Below are 20214 nucleotides of genomic sequence, written 5' to 3' on the forward strand. Positions count from 1 at the left end.
CCACGTCCGAAAATGAAAAATTTCGAAATGCGCATTTCAACGCACTTATATGTGGGGCTGGGTTAGGGTAATACATTTTGTAAGGGGAGTATGGCGGTGAGCTGTGGGGGGTCACCCCCGCATATAAGTGTATTGAAATGTGCAGGAAAAAAGAAATCAGTGTTTCCCCGAAAATATCTTATAGATCAGTTTTTTCTATGCCTGGAGACTTTCACTGCCTCTCCTGATCTACAGTCCCTCCCCCCCCCAAAAAAACCTCCCTCAATAGCCCTTGAGCATTATTTCTGACCATTTCTGCACCCTCCAAAAACATTTCTGAGTCCTAATTCCGTCCTGCAGGTTAGGGGTGTCTTTGCACCCTATATTGATTGGGTGAGGATCTCTAATGGGGTTATTGACTCGGCTCGTCAAGAGTGCGGCTCAATTCATGCCTGTAGGCCTAATCAATGGAGCAGTTGGATAAGGGTGGGAGCGGGCAATTGCTGAGTGTGCCAAGGCGGCAAGTGCTGGGGAGGGAGGGGGAAGGGAGGATGAGTGCAGTGGACAGGGAGGACTTCAAGCACGCTTACTCCTGCTTGCATACTAAGATATTACCCCATGACCCAATGCTTTTCACTAAAAGATAATCACAAGCAGTAAGTACGTATTTAATGATGATATACACATTGCAACATTCAGGGATGTCATTTGGGGGACAAAGTAAATGAGTGCTGGGAGCAAAGACAGGAGAAGTCGACATACACTGCGCCACTCTCCATGATTCTGGATGCAAAAGGTATCCACAGGAGCATTTACCAAGAACTCCGGAGGCCTGAGATCTAGAGTGGAGTTATGGATGCAGTGTGTGATTTCCACAGCACATTTGGCCACCTAGGCATTTATTGTTTTGGGATACTGCAGACCCGTGGGGACAGAGGACAAGGAAAGACAGATGAGGGGCAGTCCATTGGATGGCTCCAAACAGGAAAAACATAGACTCAACCAATCAGATGTCATTGTAGTATGGCTATCCCAAACTGGGCTCCGGCACCCACGAAAGGGGAATCACCGGGCCATTCCAACCTCAGCGGACCCGGTAATTCCCCTTGCGCGGGTGCCGGAGCCGGAACATCCTCATTCCCACTGGAGCTCCCATAGGGCTCAATGGGAATGGGAGGATCATAGCAGCGGTACCGTTCATAACGGTACCGCTGCTACCATCATGTTCTGCTCGCGGGTGCTGGTATGGCCACCTGGTTAGACCAGGTGGCTGCTAGGCCACCCGCAAGCAGAACTCGTAGTATGGTGGTACGGTAACAACGGTGCTGGTAGCGATACCGGCGCCGTTGTTGCGTTACCACCATACTCGTAATGAGGCCCATTGAAATGATCTGGAGCTGAGATGCCCAATGTCAAACAAAGGCACTCCATTAATGAATAACGCTACAGTGAAGGAAACTGAGGCTTTAAAAAGTGCAGCAATGACCACATGATTCAGGAGTGAGCATTTCCGGCTACCACCATTTGCTACTCAAAGCCATTCTGCTCCTCCACCCACCCTTGACTCGGATTCTGAAGATAAAGATTTAGGAAACATGCTCTTTGGGATGAAAACCCATGCGGGCTGTCTCAATCCCCACACTGAACCCATTCGCAGAGCTGTCGAGGAGGAAAATACAAGTGGATAATCCCTAAACAATGCCCTTTAGTTGTGGGGTGGGGAGGATTAGCGGAAACAGCGTGTTGTGACATTGCCGCCTCCCTGTGGAACTATCCTGTATGTTAAGTTATAGTATTGTGATTTATACCGTGCACCAGTGCCATTTTCATGCTCTCCAGGCGCTCTGGCGGATCTGAAAAGCAAGGAGGGGTGGGAGGGCTTCGTTAGTGGATGGAGAGGGCAAGCGCTAGAGAGCTTTGATATGCTGTTGTTAGCTTCAATTTGGAAAAAACGGTCTCTATGTGCTGGCGTCGTTTTTAGTTGGTAAATGTTAGGTTGTGTTTGTTGTATGAGTGTGGGTAGGATGATTTGTGCGTAATTGGTTAGGTTTTCTGTGGCGTGCTGTGTTTAGTTGGGTGTTGCTTAGTGTGTGTACTTTATGGTGGTTTTAGGTTTCTGCTGCGGTAGAGGTATGTGTGTGTTTTGCTTGGTGTTTTTGCAGGATATCGGAACGTTTTTAGAATGGTTAGTTAGTGGTGTTAGTGGTCTGTGCTGCCCTTCTATGCGATGGGTATGCTGCATCTATTGTGTGACTCCCTCTAAAGCTTTACCTATGCTGATGGTAATGGCCTCAATTGGCCCCTCTTGTTGCTTTATTTTTAGCAGTCTGCCCCAACTGGGTATTGGCCTTGATGTGTGCAGATTGTATATATTGCTCGACCTTTGTTTTTGCAAACCTGGTACACACTATATTAAATGTTCTTGCCTACTGGTAACTTCAGCTTGACACATGCAGCCTCTTATCTTGCAACATTCCCTGTAACCTAATGTTATGATGTGATATTTGTAGTTGTATTTGCAGATGTATGTCTTAAATATAGAAAACCAAGTGGTCGAAACGTCTTTTGCTCGACCAGTGTCCCTCTCGACTTCCAATTGCTCACCCCCTGTTATTCCCAATGAGCAGTTACATATTGCTTACCCGCAGGTAGTGGACATATGCAGCTTCTATCCCTCTCCCAAATACGAATCCTTACACCTACCCTTGTATCTTTATCCCTCTCCCCATTCTTAAATGGTCGACCAGTTCATACTAGCGACCAAGTGCGAGCATATGCAGCACTGGGCAGCTGGGCTCCAGCATTAGACCCACTTCCGTATTTGTGTCATAGGGTTCATTGAAAGTTCTATTTTGCTCTCAACTCTCAGCTCTGGTTGTGTGCTCATAGTACCTGCTGATGTGTTGTTTCCAGGTGTAGTTCAAACTCTCTGCAACAGGCCCTGGTATCATTTTGCATGCAGCCAAACACCCATTTTCAGAGCCAGGGCCTGATAATGAGTTTGATGGTGGCAGTAAACCATTTCATATTTTAGAATACTGGACGTTTTTAACACACTTCCAAATCTCGAGTTTCCTCAACAGAAAAGCATTAGCACGTGTGGTAATTACCAGATGTGGTCATATGCAATCCCTATGGAACTCCTAAATGGGGAATAGCTGAAGCGCCTGCATGACAGAATCAGTGTGGGCCTTTTCTGTTGCCACATTATTACCACATGCAGTAACAGTAAATGAGTTTGGCAATGCCATCAGGTGTAATACCGCCAAACTCATCATCAGGTGCCCATTCTTTAAGGACTGGTACTGTGCGCCTCTTTGAGTTTAAATTGGGAAACAGTCATTAAAGTTCCCTGAAATTCTTATGGCAGATCCTCGCTGTCAGTTTCTCCCTGCGTTCCTCTGTCCTGAAAGCAAACACGATTGGAGAACCGTCAGCTAAATTATGTGCAGAGAATAACATCCCTGCATAATAGCACCCGAAAGGCAATTATGTTGAAAGCGAGAGCTGCTTTACTACAATACAGACTGCAACCAGCTGTTCTCAGCAGGGCAAGAATTGTCCTCACCACATGGAGAAAGACATCCACTAATGCTAGGGGACCTAACAACTCATTTTTAGAGGTCCAGAAAGAATGCTTTTCTCCCAAGAGCAGACGTGCCTCAAAGCGATGGCTGGTGTGGTGGAGAGAAGAAAGAGTGAATTTAAATGGGTTAGCTAAGAGAGAAAGTTAGTCAAAGCAGTGGATACAATTGAATTCGCACTCATTTCGGGTTGTGTGGTTATATACCATAAACATATATATTACCCCCCCACCAAACCAAATGCTACACGAGACTGCCCTCCAAAACAATGCGTATCTGTCTAGACTTAAATGCAACAACGTTCTATTGCGAACCAGAGAAAACACCACCACCATTAAAGTCTGTTTTCCCCCGTCATTTTGTCAGGATCATGTCATCTTGGTTCGCCAGGGCATGTAGAGTGCACAGCTCCACCACCCACAAGGCCTTCGGTTGCTTGGACAATGGTTGGGTGTCAGCCTCTATCACTGGTGTTGGATGATGGGGGAAGCAGGATTCTTTGCACCCTTTTTGGAGGTGTTGGCCAGGATCAGCCGGTTAATATTCCATGCTTTCAGTCATAACCTGGCATCTCTCCACCACTGAATGAGTCTACTCTGATCGAGATTTTGTGGACTTTTGTTCTCTGCCCAGTATTCTCCTTTTAACTTCCTCCTCTTCTCCTTTCTTCTGTTTTCATCCTTTCATCATCTCCTTCCCTTCCTTGTACCTCCTAACTGCTCTTCCTCCTCTCTCCAGTTTCCTAGACTCTCACTTCTCTCCTCTTTCTGACATCCCTGCCGCACTACCATGCAGATTCTCCTCCTGCTTAGCTCCCCGTCGCTCCCTCCTTTTGATCTTATCCAGTAACTTCCTTATTTATTCACTCACCTTTTCCTGCTTTATTTATAAACTCTCCCTCATTGCTCTTTCTGAATCTTATCTGTCCTCTTTGTTCATTTTCCCACCTCCACTCCACCCCATATTGTATCCTCCTCCCTGTCTTTGCCTGTCTGTGCTGCTCCCCATCTTTGTTTGTTGTCCCCCACCACCCTACATCTCCTCCTTCTCTTCTCCTGTCTTCTCTTCCATTGCCTTCACTTCTGCTCTTCTCTCTTTCTCCTCATGTCTCTCTTCCATTTCCACCTCTGTTGATTTTATTTTTTACACCTCTGCCACTTAAAGTCCCACTGTCTCTATTGCCCTCCTCTCTCAATCCACCACCTCTGCACAATTCTGTCCCACCTGTGTATGGCTGGTTAATCATGCTAGTGGACTGTTATATTTTATGGAACCAGTGTTCTCATTAATAAATGTGAGGTTCATGGAAGCCCAATGTGCCAGCTCTGTGGACTGCGTGGCCCTTGGCCCTAACTCTGCTATGTTCCAAGGCTGTAGGGAAGTCTGATTCATGAGAAATGATGCAGAGCAAGAGGTAATTTAAAAAAACATATTTCTGCTGCAGCCTGCACATAGCAGTTGGGAAACACATGAGCAAATGAAATGTGCAATGTTTTGCAGCCTCTCAACACCATAATTGGCAAGACCTGAGATGAATATTTCAAGTAACAGAAAATAACCTGCAATTTATATTTAAATAGGAAAGAAAAACGGATTTGTTTTTTTGCTGCTTTGTGTGTTCATGTTCTCCTACAGAAATAAAGAGTCAGGATTAGGAAACCTACAGATGTTGAGTATGTGGACTGTTGTTAGGGTTTTAATAATCCAATGCCATATGAACTGTGGTGTTTTATTAGCTGCAACGGCAACTGAGATCAACTTTAAATGAAGCCAGCACCACATTCTGACATATGGGAATCCTTTTAACTCCCAAAGACCCCCACAAACCCAGAATGCAGGATGGGAGTACTGATAAGTTCACTTCCCAATCTAATAAACTCATTAAACCTGCCCACTGCAGATAAGGATCCTCCTTCAAACAGACAAAGCAAACCAGGCCGTGCTACAAAGTATTGAGTTTTATTTCTTGCCGTGTGAATATGTTGGGGTGAACATTTAAAAAAAATATATTTAAATCTGGATGATCTTGCTCAGCTCAAATCTATTAACACCATCATGCAGGCCTTCCTGAATGAAATAATGTAATGTTTGATAGTACTAATGGTGTGGATGGAGCAGGTCTTCTCAAGAGGAGACAGAACTAACACCATAAAACCACAGATATTCAAATTGCAAAGGCTCTTTTAATCAGCCAGGCATGAGCCATAAAGATCATATGAGCCAGGCCTGAGCCAACAAGAGCAGATTTCCAGCCCTGACTCAATAGTACAATTACCATGTTCATATTCTTTGTATCTAGGCAGAAGAACTGTGACTGTAATGCAATATTATTTGTAGAAAGGAAAATAGCTTTTTTAAATACACATTGAAAGTATATCACCTGTATCTCTGAAACCACACCTCTTAGTGAACTAATTTAGGCGTTGAAACGTTCAGCTAAATATCCTGTATTAGATGGACCAAAATATATATTTTTTTGTAGATTTGATATGCAAATTAGGCAAATGTTCATTTGCTTACAATGAAAAGGCGCACTCCAGCAACTCATATATCCTAGCGGGATAGAAACAATTTGAATATAAATGTAGAAATTAGTTCAAGGGAAAAATCTCTAACTCAGAAATCATTCATGTTATAATGATAAAAAGAGTATCAATTGATTTGTGTCAGAGAGAGGAATCTGGTGAGCAAAACAAAGTCTGAGTTGGCATCTTATTAGATAGGTGGGAAACTGAGTGTAGAAGTTAGTCCCATTGTCTGCCCACTTCATTAATATGCCCAGTGACTGCAGAGGGAAAGGTCTACTGTGATGTCACTTTGGGAACATTGTCCAATAATATACATTAACCAATTAGATTGGGAAACGTATACACAACTCATAAAGGTGGGGTTTCTATTCTATAAAAGGTCAACAACACACTGAGTTTGGGACTAAGACACTCACTCATGGACACTCACTAAAATACTCACTCATCTACTGATGGGGAAGAAGGAGAAAAAGAAGGATTGATAACAAGCAGAAGGAGAAGAAATACATTGCTATCTTTTTGGCCCCATTTTGGATTATCACCAGAGCCCTAGAAGGAGTTCAAGTCCCAGGCCTTCTCTAATGGAAGAGAAAGCAGGCAGGCTGGAAGAAAGGCTGATCCTATCTTACTAACTGATACCCACCTGTTCTTGGAGGGACTGGATTGAAGCAGTCCACAGCATGGGGTGTCCACCTGTCTGTGATTCAGACACATTAAATCCTAAAGTGAGTATCATCTAAAAGGGGAGTAATCCTGTGGGGGAATGATCCTATAAAGGAAATTACAGTAAATCATGGCCCCTATTATTAGGCAGTTCTGAGGAGCGGGAATAGAAACATTGATTGTGCATCCCAAGAAGTTAGGGAACATTTCAAAAGTGTATGTGCACCTGGCAAAATATATCTTTTATAGATTAGGTCCCATGGGGTGTATACAGTGAGATTCACTTGAGCCTTTGCTCTGGCAATGATGTCTCGTACAGAAGAACTTTTGACAGAGGTCAAAAAGATCATCTTACCTAGAAAAAGAACATCATTGAAGTAATTCCTTAGTATACCATCTAGCAACATATTATTATTAATGGGGGGTTGCTCAAGCTAAAAGGGAGATAGTTATTATTTGCTGTTCATTTCTTTCCACTTTTTAAGGTGCTCATTGAAAGGGAGAAAGATGCATTTTACCATGCAATTGAAAAAAGAAATGTTTTAAAGGCAATTTGCCACCATACTGCTGAACCTACATTTTCTTTTCTATAAGCCATTCACATACCCAAAGGTCCGATAGTTTGTTACAAGTGCGTTGAAATTCTGACCTGTCTATTGAGAAAAGAGGGCTTGTATCTGTATCGTGTATCTGGGAAGTATACAGAATTCAATAGGCAGTGATGTTTTTATATGTCTCTATAACTATATCATTGAAAATTGATGTGTCTGCTGTGTTGATAATTGTTATAAGTGGTATTTGAAGTTCAAGGAAGTATACCTTGTGTATCTTTAAAATGATTTCATAATTTATATTTTGTTTATAAATAGACCTTCTGTGAAACCCTCTGTGTTTCTTGTCCCAAAGGGGAAGGGACACTCTGGGGAATCAATTCTATTAAATTGAGGGTCCCAGATTCATTAAAATGAACTTTATTAAATATTGCACAATTCTGCGTACCTGGGTTGGGGTGGATGGAAAATTCTCTGAATTATATGTCACCCAGTTAAAACATCCTACACAGTGACATCTTCCCATGCTGCCAGGGAGTGTTAGGGCCAGCAGTGCTAGACAAACAAACAAGGCTAGGGATAGACAGGGGAGCCTTGGGGATCCCCCACATTCCCCTCTAGGGCCGGCATCCTGGATCAGGTAGTAGCCACAAGGGTCCCCTGAGCCCTATTCCCTAGTCTCTAGTCACCTGTGACTTTGCCACAGTACCCACCTTCCTCATTGCTGTATGTTAGTTGATCATATATTACGAATATTTGTTGTGTAATGTTTGATGGGAAAGTGCCCACACTAAACCTGATAATGATGGTTTATTTTATTTCTGTTTGTGTTACTGGGATAAAGTCCCCGGCCTTCTTTTAAGGACATCTATCGGGTTGACCAAGAGGGCACGGTAGCTGCCCAGACTAATTCATGTTTGGCTCCAGGGTGGAATGGCGTTGATCTCCTGTTCACCCCACTTTGTTCCTGCCAGTGGGAGACCACCATATAAAAAATCAAAACAAACTACTGCCCCTTGTTTTACTGAGAGCACACATAAATATGCATGTGGCCTGAATTGTTCCTGAAAGCCCATTTGCTATACAAAAATTCTATTCCCACAATATGCTCAGAAACCATGTCACTACATTCAAAATTCATGGGGAAATTGAGGCTTTAGCGGCCTCCCTCCCATATGCTTGAATTACTGGAATTTGTGAGTAGGGAGGATGCACACGATAGTGAGGCAGCATCACCATGAGCTAATACTCAACCCTAGTGCACAGATTCCTGGGGAAAAACAATCAAACATGGTGGACTGAGTAGTTAATTCCGCGGTCCATGACTGGAAGTCCTGCCCCATTACTTGCACTTTGTCGTTCTGCCCCTGACTAGCCAATCACATGCCCTTTCAAAAACCTGCCGAGGTAAAACAAAAACCACAAGCACGGCCCCAGTTACCAGCCCACTCAAGGGATACAAGGTGCTGTTCCCAGGAAGAGGGTGTGGGTATTTGGAGGAAGTAACAAGTAGAGTTTGGAGAAAGTTGACAAATCAAAAAATAAGAAGGAGAAGGAGGCTGGAGGGAGGGGAAATGATGGGGACCAGTCTGGAGTCAAGAGGAGGAGAGGGCAACCAAGAAGTGGTTGGGGAGTATGAGGAGATAGCAGGAGGTGGCAGAAGGTGAACATCAAGAAGTGGCAAGGGAAGAGTACCAGAAGGTGGAAAGTATCAGACGTGGCAGGAGGTGAAGGTCAATAGGTGGTAGGAGGGTTTATATTGGGCGCCAGCAGGAAGAGCAAATCAGGGAGTGATAGGAAAGAAACAACAGAAGGAGACTGGATAACAGGAGGAAGCCTAAACAAGTGAACAACTACACTGAAAGTGCAGTAAGGAATGAGAGGGCAAGCATCACACATGGCTGGGTGCAGGGTGCAGACCCCGATCAGAAGGGTTAGACGCACAATGGGAAGAGGAACATGCATGTGAAGTGACTTCGAGAAGGGCTCGGACCAGAAAAGAAGTAGAGAGGAACTATCAGGGGTAGAGATCAGAACTGTAAAGTAGGGAAGTGATTGTCTTGGAAGCTCCCCTGTGGAAACTGGGGCCAGAAAACTGTGATGCCTATTCATACCAGATAAGTTCTATCAGCTGTTCCTGTGGCTGCTGGCAGAGACACAGCAACGTCTATGGACGCTAAAGGAGGAATCGGGAATTTCTGCTGCTGAGGAACCCAGAATTCTTGTAAATTTAAGAGGGAGACCTTTAAACTGGTGCAACTAGTGAGAAAGGACTGTCCTGATGTTTTCTTTGCTTGAGCTTTTGCCTTTTGTGATCTTTGTGTTCAATAAAATCAGTTTTCCAACATTTTAGTCTGAAGTTGTACATGGATCCCTTTCTTGAATATCACAGTACCTACGACTTTGTTGAGATCATATTATTTTATTATCAGTGTAACTCCACAAGTGCTGTAACATACCTTAGACCCCAAAGCAATTTTTTAGGACAGTCTGGCTGCTAAGCCTTTCTACTCACTAGCGAGAAGTGGGTGTTGGAGCCTCTAAGTTTCCATGAACAGAACATACTCTCTCGAATTTCACTTGTGAAGATGGCCCCCTGACCCACCGGTTCTGATTTTATATACACTCATTATTTCACAGACACAAATGCATATGTAAAGCATGTGCATGGACACACATACACATACAGAGACAACACCTTTCTCACACAAGACTATGCAAAGGCACACAAACATTAGCACACACATACCCTCTCTGTCTCTCACACACAAACACACACACACACACACAAACGCGCACGCGTTTGCAGATGCAAGGCCCAGCTGCAGCTCAGAGAGGTTTGTCTTTCACTTTACTTCAACAATAAAGAGCTGTGATGTATTATTAAAGGGATAAGAAAAAAAAGTGGAGTCTGTGCCATAGAAATTCTCCTGACCTTCTGCATCTGAAGACACAAAGGGCGCGATGGCAGAGCGCGGCTGCGCATGTGGGGGGGATCCCACTGGGGACATGCACACAAAGGAGGAGATGTACAGAGACAGTGAGCCTTGTCAAGGGTGACCAAGGAGGAAGCCACTGACATTTGGGGGAGATTTTGCCTTGTTTCCATGCTCCCTATGGCCGTGCCCCCCACCGGAGACCAGGACAACAAAAAGTGCCGGGCATGGGGTAGGGGTCTTTTATAACAACCTTTCTCTCTATGGCATTGTGCTGTTTATTGCTGGGAACACAGGGGAAACTTTTATACAGGCACATTCAAAATATGAAATGTAAGCTAAGAGAGAGACCGGAGAGGCTCTGCGGAGTGGAGAAGAGAAGCGGCAGAGCTCAACAAGAGGAGCATCATGCAGAGACAGAGAGGGAGAGCAAATCCCTTTAGGATACATGGCAGAGATGCCACTTAGCTCTCAGTAAGGAGCTGATGGGATGGGGTCTGATTTGTTGTTATGCAAAACAAAGGGGGGTCTGGGAGTCTCTCTACTAGCACGAACGCAGCCCATTGACCTGTTCTTGGATGGATGGCCCCTGGGAGAGTCTCAACCAAGTCTTTAGCTCACTGTCCCTTTCACAGATAAGAAATGTCCCTGCATATCAGTCTTTGTCCTGCCCAGGGGCAGTCCAGCAGCGAAATGCTAGGCAATTTCCCCTGAACAAGAGGACCAACACCAACCCCATACACGTGTTTTAGCCTTGTTGGGCATCATCAGTGAGGTGGAGCTGTGCGTCTCTGAGAACAGTGAGCAAGGGGTCCACGTCTGGATTCCCCTGGTAACTTAGGGTGTGACCCAAAGCTAATTAATATGCGAAACAGAGGGGGTTCTGGGAGTCTCTCTACCAGCACAAACACGGCCCATTGATCTGTTCTTGGTACTCGTGTTTAGAGGAGAATTGCCTAGCATTTCAGTGCTGGACTGCCCCTGGGCAGGACAAAGACTGATAGGTAGGGATATTTCCACTCTGTGAAAAGCACAGTGAGCTAAAGACTTGTTTGAGACTCTCCCAGGGGCCATCAACCCAAGAACAGGTCAATGGGCCGTGTTCCTGCTCGTAGAGAGAGTCCACAGAACCATCTAGTTGGCATCCCGGTAAATTTACCTCCAGTTCAGAGCCACAGAACAACACAGTATTGGTATGAACATCAAGTGAAAGGCTTGCATTGTATCTCCACGTCAGATAGTTACCATTATCTTATAAAGCAGCACTATATAATTGAATAGTCCAAGGACAGCAGCTCCCATGTAAGCAGCAACCAATCCACCAGTCTCCATACATAGCAATGGGGACTGCCGGATTATCCGCTGGTGGAACCGCCATCAGCGAGAATTCTGCTATCTTTCCCTCTGGAAACCAGCAGAGGAAAGCCAGAAAGTCTAAACCTCAAATGAGGTATGTTATTCCCATAACACTTTAAATCAGCATTTATGTGTTTCATCCCAATGGAGGAATCCTCAATGTGGCGCAGTTTGACGTCTTTGGTATTGGAAGCTTGGGAATGTTTACCAAATACCATCAGCATTGTAATGGGTACAACAAATATCAACTAAAACACATCTTTCGCAAAATATTTCATGTTCGCTCATGGCACACATATCAAAATACTTTTTGAAAGTGCAGGTATCTCAAAGTTCTCAAGCTAGAACACTCAACCAATAGATGTTTCAAGATTTCCATCTTATTTGCAGACTTACAAAATCTGCAAACTATCTCAGATATCTGTACCAGCTTGCGTCTTAATAGCACCTCCCTGGTTGAGAGTAAATTCTACCGAAAGCGTAAGAAGTCCTTTCTAATTTTCGGACACAGAAATATTTCCAAATAATGGACTATAGTGCTCCTAAGCCTATTTTCTTTCTGGAGATTGGTCCGACCCTTATGACCATTCAACAATTGTAGATTTAAACACCAGTCCTGGGCAAGCATCCATTTTTTTACCCTTGTTGGGTCATTCACCAGGTCTTCATTCGAGACACCACATGCCTTTAACATCAGGGAACAACAATCTGCGTACTCTACCAACGTTGGGACCAATTGTTTTTCCATAATTTCAGCTATATCACTATACAGGGTGTTCTCCAGAGCCTACAGACATTTCCTGTATAGTGACAGAATTTGCCATTGCCCTTTAACCTTCATGGAGTTCATACTCAATTCATGCCTTATGCTGAAATCGGAATACATATTCAGCACCCAATCATGACATAGTTCAATACTGTATAAAAGTTTTGTGCAGACCTTTCCCACAAAATCTTAATGAATTAATAATGTATTATTATTATTATTATTTATTATTATTATTATTATTATAGGAATCAATGAAAATGTCCAATAATGATTCCTAATTCATTTCATTTGGGGGAATTAGAACATCTGTCTTTTCGCTCAAACGACCAATCAGTAATTCTTTGGGCCTCATTACACGGAAGGCGGTGAGCCATGGCGCTATTAGCGCCATGGCTCATGGCGGTAAAATACCGGCACCGCCTTGGCGGAAAGGGGATTTACCGCCCCATTCCAAGGTTGGAGGGGCGGTAAATCCCCTTTCCGCCATTGCCCTTCCCCATTCCCATTTCTGCCCCATAGGGCTCTATGGAAATGGGGAAGGCGCTAATTACGCCACCGCAATTTTGCGGTGCCGTAATTAGCTCCGAGGTCCCTTAGCGGGTTGGATTTTAACGCCTGCAAGAAGCAGGCGTTAAATCCTCCAACCCGCAAAGGGACCTCGTAGTACGGCGGTAAGGGTTAACGGTCACCGTTGCCATTAATGGTGACCGTTAACCCTTACCGCCGTCCGTGTAATGAGGCCCTTTGTTTGAGTAGCTACTGATGGGAAACCCCAGATAAATTAGAGTTTTAACTCTACTCAGGATTGAGTTATTCAATGAACAACATATCATTATTTTCCTGTTCCTATTGGTGAGTGTTAGAATCTGAGATTGTCTTGGATTGATCTTTAATCAATTTTCATTGGCAAATCCCTCTAAAGCAACCAATAAGCATTGCAGCCCCCTTTCCTGTACAATCTATTAGAACAAAATCGTCGGCGTATGCTAGCCAATGAATCAGCAAATTCCCTATTTCAGGGTTAACAAAGGCTGCCGCCTCAAAGGAAATGGCTACATCGGCTACGTTAAACAGGCAGGGGGCCAACATGCACCCCTGCCTCAATCCATTACTCGTGGCTATCTTTTGTGATAGCAGACCTTCCTGATTCAGTCTGACCCTCACATTTGCCCCTTCATGCAATTTAATGATCAATTGTAACAGTCCAGCCGTGATTCCCCACTTGAGTAACATTCCCCCGAAAAATTGGTCTTGATACCGTATCAAAAGCATTTGATAAATCCAGGGTCGCTAAATGGATTACTTCATATTTCCCTTTGGTCACTAAATCCTGTAAGTATGTGTAGAAATTAGGTGACACATGCCTGACTAGTAGATAGCAACTTGACATTTTGTCACCTGATAATTGTATTGCAGGATTTAGGTTAGTATTCACCTAGATTGTTCCGAAATGGAGACATATAGAAAGGGTGTTTGCCCATAGACCATCACAAACACTTAGGCAGGATTTTAGACAGTAGGGGTTACCGAGCTCGAGAGACCATCCTGGGGTTCAGAGACGTCTGGGGTAGGGTTGGATCCACCTGTGCTAGAAGAGAATTATATTATAGAGGGATGGCCCTTAGTGAAATCCTTTTTAATTTCTTTAATAAAAACCTTTTAACTATCTTTGAGAGTTGGTGTTCTCTTGAGGCCAGCTTGATGGGTATTCATGCATGGAAAGAACAGTCTGAAGTCTATTGTTGGATTTTAAAGTCTATTTGCCATGTGCAGGATTTCTGTCTTCTGACTGTCTAGGGGTAGACAATGAATTACCTGACTTTTGCTTTAGAACTGTTCCCCTATTTTCCAGGAAGGTTCAGACGGGGTGTCACCTTTGTCTACCGAGTGGGATCTGCTGCAGCCTCCATCAGAACACTAGTTTGAGAACATTTTGACTAGGCTGCACCAATATGCTTGGCAATGACCCATTTCACATCGCAGGGCAATTAACACATCACATTGAGGTTGCGTCAATATAACTGTATTGCAACGTAATGCAGGGCAAGCTCCCCATTCAAACTCCCTCCCCAAAAGACAAAAGAACTGCAATTTATCAGAAAAAGGCAAGGATCATGCAATCAAAGATGACAAAATGAATCTGGGAGGTTGCACAAAACCTTCTATAAATACACCAAAAACTAGATATACCACAGAAAAAACACACAGAAAGATCATAGAAGGGTACTGCCAATAACCTGTTTTCATTTGCAGATGCATCTTTGTGCATGGTGTCACAGATGGCTCAAGAAATACTCCAAGACTCACACAAGGTTCAAGGATTTTAATTAAGACTTCAATGGGCCCTATGGCTATCCCTCTTTTTCTCTCTCATCTTGAAAGCAGCTCCTCCCTAACCCAGGGGTCCCTAACCGCAGATCAGTAGATATCAATTTTTGATCCCCTGCTCTCTAGGTTCTGACTTCTGCTGGAGGTGAATGCCTAAATGCAGGATGCTTTCTCTGTCTAAACCACCTCCGGGACTTCTGAGACTTACACTATCCAGTGGTTAGCAATCCTAATAAAGGGGTTATGGAATGTGCCTTTCAGACACTCTGCCCGACTCAGTCTCCCTTCTATCATACCCTTGTGCACCTCTCCCTCTAGCTCCCTGATGTTCTTCTCTCACTACTCTCCTCTTCTCTCACTACTCTCCTCTTGTAGATTTAAACACCAGTCCTGGGCATGCATCAATTTTTTACCCTTGTTGGGTCATTCACCAAGTCTTCATTCGAGACACCACATGCCTTTAACATCAGGGAACAACAATCTGCGTACTCTACCAAGGTTGGGACCAATTGTTTTTCCATACTTTCAGCTATATCACTATACAGGGTTTTCTCCAGAGCCTACAGACATTTCCTGTATAGTGACAGAATTTGCCATTGCCCTTTAACCTTCATGGAGTTCATACTCAATTCATGCCTTATGCTGAAATCGGAATACATATTCAGCACCCAATAATGACATAGTTCAATACTGTATAAAAGTTTTGGGCAGACCTTTCCCACAAAATCTTAATGATTTAATAATGTATTATTATTATTATTATTATTATTATTATTATTATTAGTATTATTATTATAGGAATCAATGAAAATATCCAATAATGATTCCTAATTCATTTCATTTGGGGGAATTAGAACATCTGTAATTCTTTGTTTGAGTAGCTACTGATGGGAAACCCCAGATAAATTAGAGTTTTAACTCTACTCAGGATTGAGTTATTCAATGAACAACATATAATTATTTTCCTGTTCCTATTGGTGAATGTTAGAATCTGGGATTGTCTTGGATTGATCTTTAATCAATTTTCATTGGCTAATCCCTCAAAAGCAACCAATAAGCATTGCAGCCCCCTTTCCTGTACAATCTATTAGAACAAAATCGTCGGCGTATGCTAGCCAATGAATCAGCAAATTCCCTATTTTAGGGTTAACAAAGGCTGCCGCCTCAAAGGAAATGGCTACATCAGCTACGTTAAACAGGCAGGGGGCCAATATGCACCCCTGCCTCAATCCATTACTCATGGCTATCTTTTGTGATAGCAGACCTTCCTGATTCAGTCTGACCCTCACATTTGCCCCTTCATGCAATTTAATGATCAATTGTAACAGTCCAGCGGTGATTCCCCACTTGACTAACATTCCCCACAAAAATTGGTCTTGATACCGTATCAAAAGCATTTGATAAATCCAGGGTCGCTAAATGGATTACTTCATATTTCCCTTTGGTCACTTAATCCTGTGAGTATGTGTAGAAATGAGGTGACACATGCCTGACTAGTAGATAGCAATTTGACATTTTGTCACCTGTTAATTGTATTGCAGGATTTAGGTTAGTATTCATCTAGATTGTTCCGAAATGGAGACATATAGAAAGGGTGTTTGCCAATAGACCATCACAAACATTTAGGCAGGATTTTAGACAGTAGGGGTTACCGAGCTCTAGAGACCATCCTGGGGTTCAGAGACGTCTGTGGTAGGGTTGGATCCACCTGTGTTAGAAGAGAATTATAGAGGGTTGGCCCTTAGTGAAATCCTTTTTAATTTCTTTAATGAAAAACCCTTGAACTATCTTTGAGAGTTGGTGTTCTCTTGAGGCCAGCTGTGATGGGTATTCATGCATGGAAAGAACAGTCTGAAGTCTATTGTTGGATTTTAAAGTCTATTTGCCATGTGCAGGATTTCTGTCTTCTGACTGTCAAGGGGTAAACAATGAATTACCTGGCTTTTGCTTTAGAACTATTCCCCTATTTTCCAGGAAGGTTCAGACGGTGTGTCACCTTTGTCTACCGAGTGGGATCTCCGGCTGCCTCCATCAGAACACTAGTTTGAGAACATTTTGACTAGGCTGTAGCAATATGCTTGGCATTGACCCATTAGGGGGAAACTTGTGCTCATCTTTAGCAGCACCAGATCGTGTGGAGATGTAGTTCTCTTTTAGCTTCAGGAATCTTGTGTCTCTTTCCGAGCAAATTAAGGGACAGATTTTGGTAGAAGTTGATTATGTGACCCTCCCTGAAGATCTTAGTCTGCTCAAAGAAGCATGGCATCCCGGTAAATCTTCTGTCAACAAGCCTATACATTTTCATGCCTTTCATGTCAAGCTGCCAGTAGCGAACAGGACCCAAGTCTGATGAGAACTGAAGGGCTTTATCTGCTCCAATATTTCTTTAATGAAATATTATGCCACTCTAAAGCTAACCCCGGGAAAGCTGAATACATCTTAGGGTTCTTCTCTTGGTTGAAATTAAGTTTAGTATTTGTAGGTCCTGACCCTGATTCAGTTTGTGACAGCACACTTTTTGGACAAGTGGGAAAACGCTCTTTGTTTTCTGAGAGCTATTGAAGTCTGTAGCATTCCATGGTATGACCACGGATGCGCATTTCACATCGCAGGGCAATTAACACATCACATTGAGGTTGCGTCAATATAACTGTATTGCAACGTAATGCAGGGCAAGCTCCCCATTCAAACTCCCTCCCCAAAAGACAAAAGAACTGCAATTTATCAGAAAAAGGCAAGGATCATGCAATCAAAGATGACAAAATGAATCTGGGAGGTTGCACAAAACCTTCTACAAATACACCAAAAACTAGATATACCACAGAAAAAACACACAGAAAGATCATAGAAGGGTACTGCCAATAACCTGTTTTCATTTGCAGAGGCATCTTTGTGCATGGTGTCACAGATGGCTCAAGAAATACTCCAAGACTCACACAAGGTTCAAGAATTTTAATTAAGACTTCAATGGGCCCTATGGCTATCCCTCTTTTTCTCTCTCATCTTGAAAGCAGCTCCTCCCTAACCCAGGGGTCCCTAACCGCAGATCAGTAGATATCAATTTTTGATCCCCTGCTCTCTAGGTTCTGACTTCTGCTGGAGGTGAATGCCTAAATGCAGGATGCTTTCTCTGTCTAAACCACCTCCGGGACTTCTGAGACTTACACTATCCAGTGGTTAGCAATCCTAATACAGGGGTTATGGAATGTGCCTTTCAGGCCCTCTGCCCGACTCAGTCTCCCTTCTATCATACCCTTGTGTACCTCTCCCTCTAGCTCCCTGATGTTCTTCTCTCACTACTCTCCTCTTTCCAACTCTGCCTTCTACTCCCTCTTTCTACTCCCTTCTCTGTCTCTCAGTTGTCTCTCACTCCTTCGAAGTCTTGCCTTTGTTATTTAATGTTAGTACTTTTTCCTCACCACTACTACTCTCTTTTTCACACTAGTTTGTTTGTTTGTTTGTTTTAATATTTGTAATGCGCTCCAGACCCGAGGGTATCAGGGCGCAATAAGCATCAAGAGGGTTGTTCAGCTTCGGTTACATTGCTGTACAAGCACATACATTGTATACATTAAGTTATAGACAGGCAGTATGTACAAAATGCAGCCCTAAGACAGGCAGGTTACACATTGCAGCAAAAAGCATTGTAGGTAATATATACAGTGTGTACAGTCAAGGGGGAGTAGCAATATATATGTGGTGAGAGGTCAGCGGTCATTTTATTTGATCCAATGGATGAGGTTGAACTTAAAATGTAAGTAGGGTAGGTCTTCCCTCAGGGTCGGAGGGAGGGAGTTCCAGTATTGAGCAGCTTTGACCGGGAAACTGCTTCCACCAGTCTTGGTATGTTTAAATCTGGGTAAAGTTAAGAGGTTGGCATTAGCTGTTCTCGAGGGACGGTTGGAGGATTGTCTCATAAATATAGCTATGAGGTATAGTGGGGCGGCTTGGTGGAGACATTTGTGTGTCTGGGAAGCTGTTTTGATGAGAATTTTGTCTTTCGTGGAGAGCCAGTTATTGGATCTTCTGAGGTCAGAGATGTGGACTTTCTTAGGGAAGCTTAGGGCTGCTCTCAAGGCATTATTTTGTAAAATCTGAATCTTATTGGTGATATATTTGTTACTCCCTACACACAAGGCATTACAATAATCCAGTTGGGATAAGACAGGGCTCTTGCTAGGCTGATGCAGTTGTTGGAGGAGAGGAAAAGCTTGGCTGCTCTGATTAGCTTACAAGTGTAAGCGGTAGAGGAGGCCATGAAGTTAACTTGTTTTATTGAAGGTTAATGTGCAGTCTAGGTAGAATCCAATGGTTTTGACCTCCTTGGCTACTGTAATGTTATTGCCGTCTATTTTGAAGTTGGAGTAGTTGTAGCCTAGTTTGTTTATGTTCGCTGGGGTGCCGAGAATGAAAAGTTACGTTTTGTCATCTTTCAGGCATAGATTGTGAGAGGCCATCCATGCCTGGATGATGAGGTACACTCTGTTCACAAAGGCCAAATCCTTGTTGTCATCTCCCATCGGCGGAATGAGGTTATGTGTATCATCTGTTTAATTGTTGTAGGTGATACCCAGGCCGTCTAGATCATCAAAAAGGAGCTTTGGGAAAATGTTGTACAGGGTGGGGGACACACAGGAGCCCTGAGGCACAACGCAGGTGATGGGTATCGGGTCAGCATCTGCTGATGGTTAGAAGATTCGCATTGTTCTATTGTCAATGGAGGATTGAATCCATCCTCTCGTTTCTTGTGAGAAATGGGCGGCAGAGTCCAAGTGGTTGCATAGGATCTTATGGTCCACTAGGTCGAACGCTGCTGAAAGATCAAGCAGCAGCAATAGTGCTGCCTTACCATTGTCTATCAGCGCGTCTATTTGTGTCTTAAGGTCGATAAGCACGGTTTCAGTTCTGTGTTGAGTTTGAGGTCCGAAGCCTGACTGGCGTACTCCTAACTGGTGGTTACATTCCAGATATTGTTGGATTTGGAGGTATGCCACCTTATCTAGGAATTTAAGCAAAAACCGGACTGTGGTGATGGGGCGATAATTTGTGGGCATGGACGGGTCAAGTGATTGTTTTTTAAGTAGAGGGAGGACCCAGGATTGTTTCAAATTATTGGGTATGGTGCAGTTGGAGACAGAGGCTTTTATAAGTTTGGAGATGAATGGGGAGTGGTTGCGTGCATCATCTTTTATGATTTGTGCTGGGCAAGGGTCGCAGTGGCAGTTAGAGGGTTTGAGGGTAAGGATAACTTTTTCAAGTTCTAGGATGGAAACATTCTTGAAGTTGAAGCAGGGTATAGGGAGATTCGGAGGTGGCATAGTGGGCTGGGGCAGAGGTGCTGAGGTTTTGGTGGGCTTAGGGGCAAGGAGGAGAGTTTCTTTTTTATTGTTAATCTTGACTTGGAGGGTTGTAATCTTGTTTGATAGGGTGCTCTCCATACTAGTGCACCAGCTTTTGTCCTTGAGGCAAGTGTCCAGGGTTTGGATGGGCAGTTCTATCTCTTTGAGGATTGTAAACAAT

Source organism: Ambystoma mexicanum, chromosome 11, assembly GCF_040938575.1.
Source record: "Ambystoma mexicanum isolate Mex_15411 chromosome 11, UKY_AmexF1_1, whole genome shotgun sequence".
In the NCBI taxonomy this organism is placed as follows: domain Eukaryota; kingdom Metazoa; phylum Chordata; class Amphibia; order Caudata; family Ambystomatidae; genus Ambystoma; species Ambystoma mexicanum.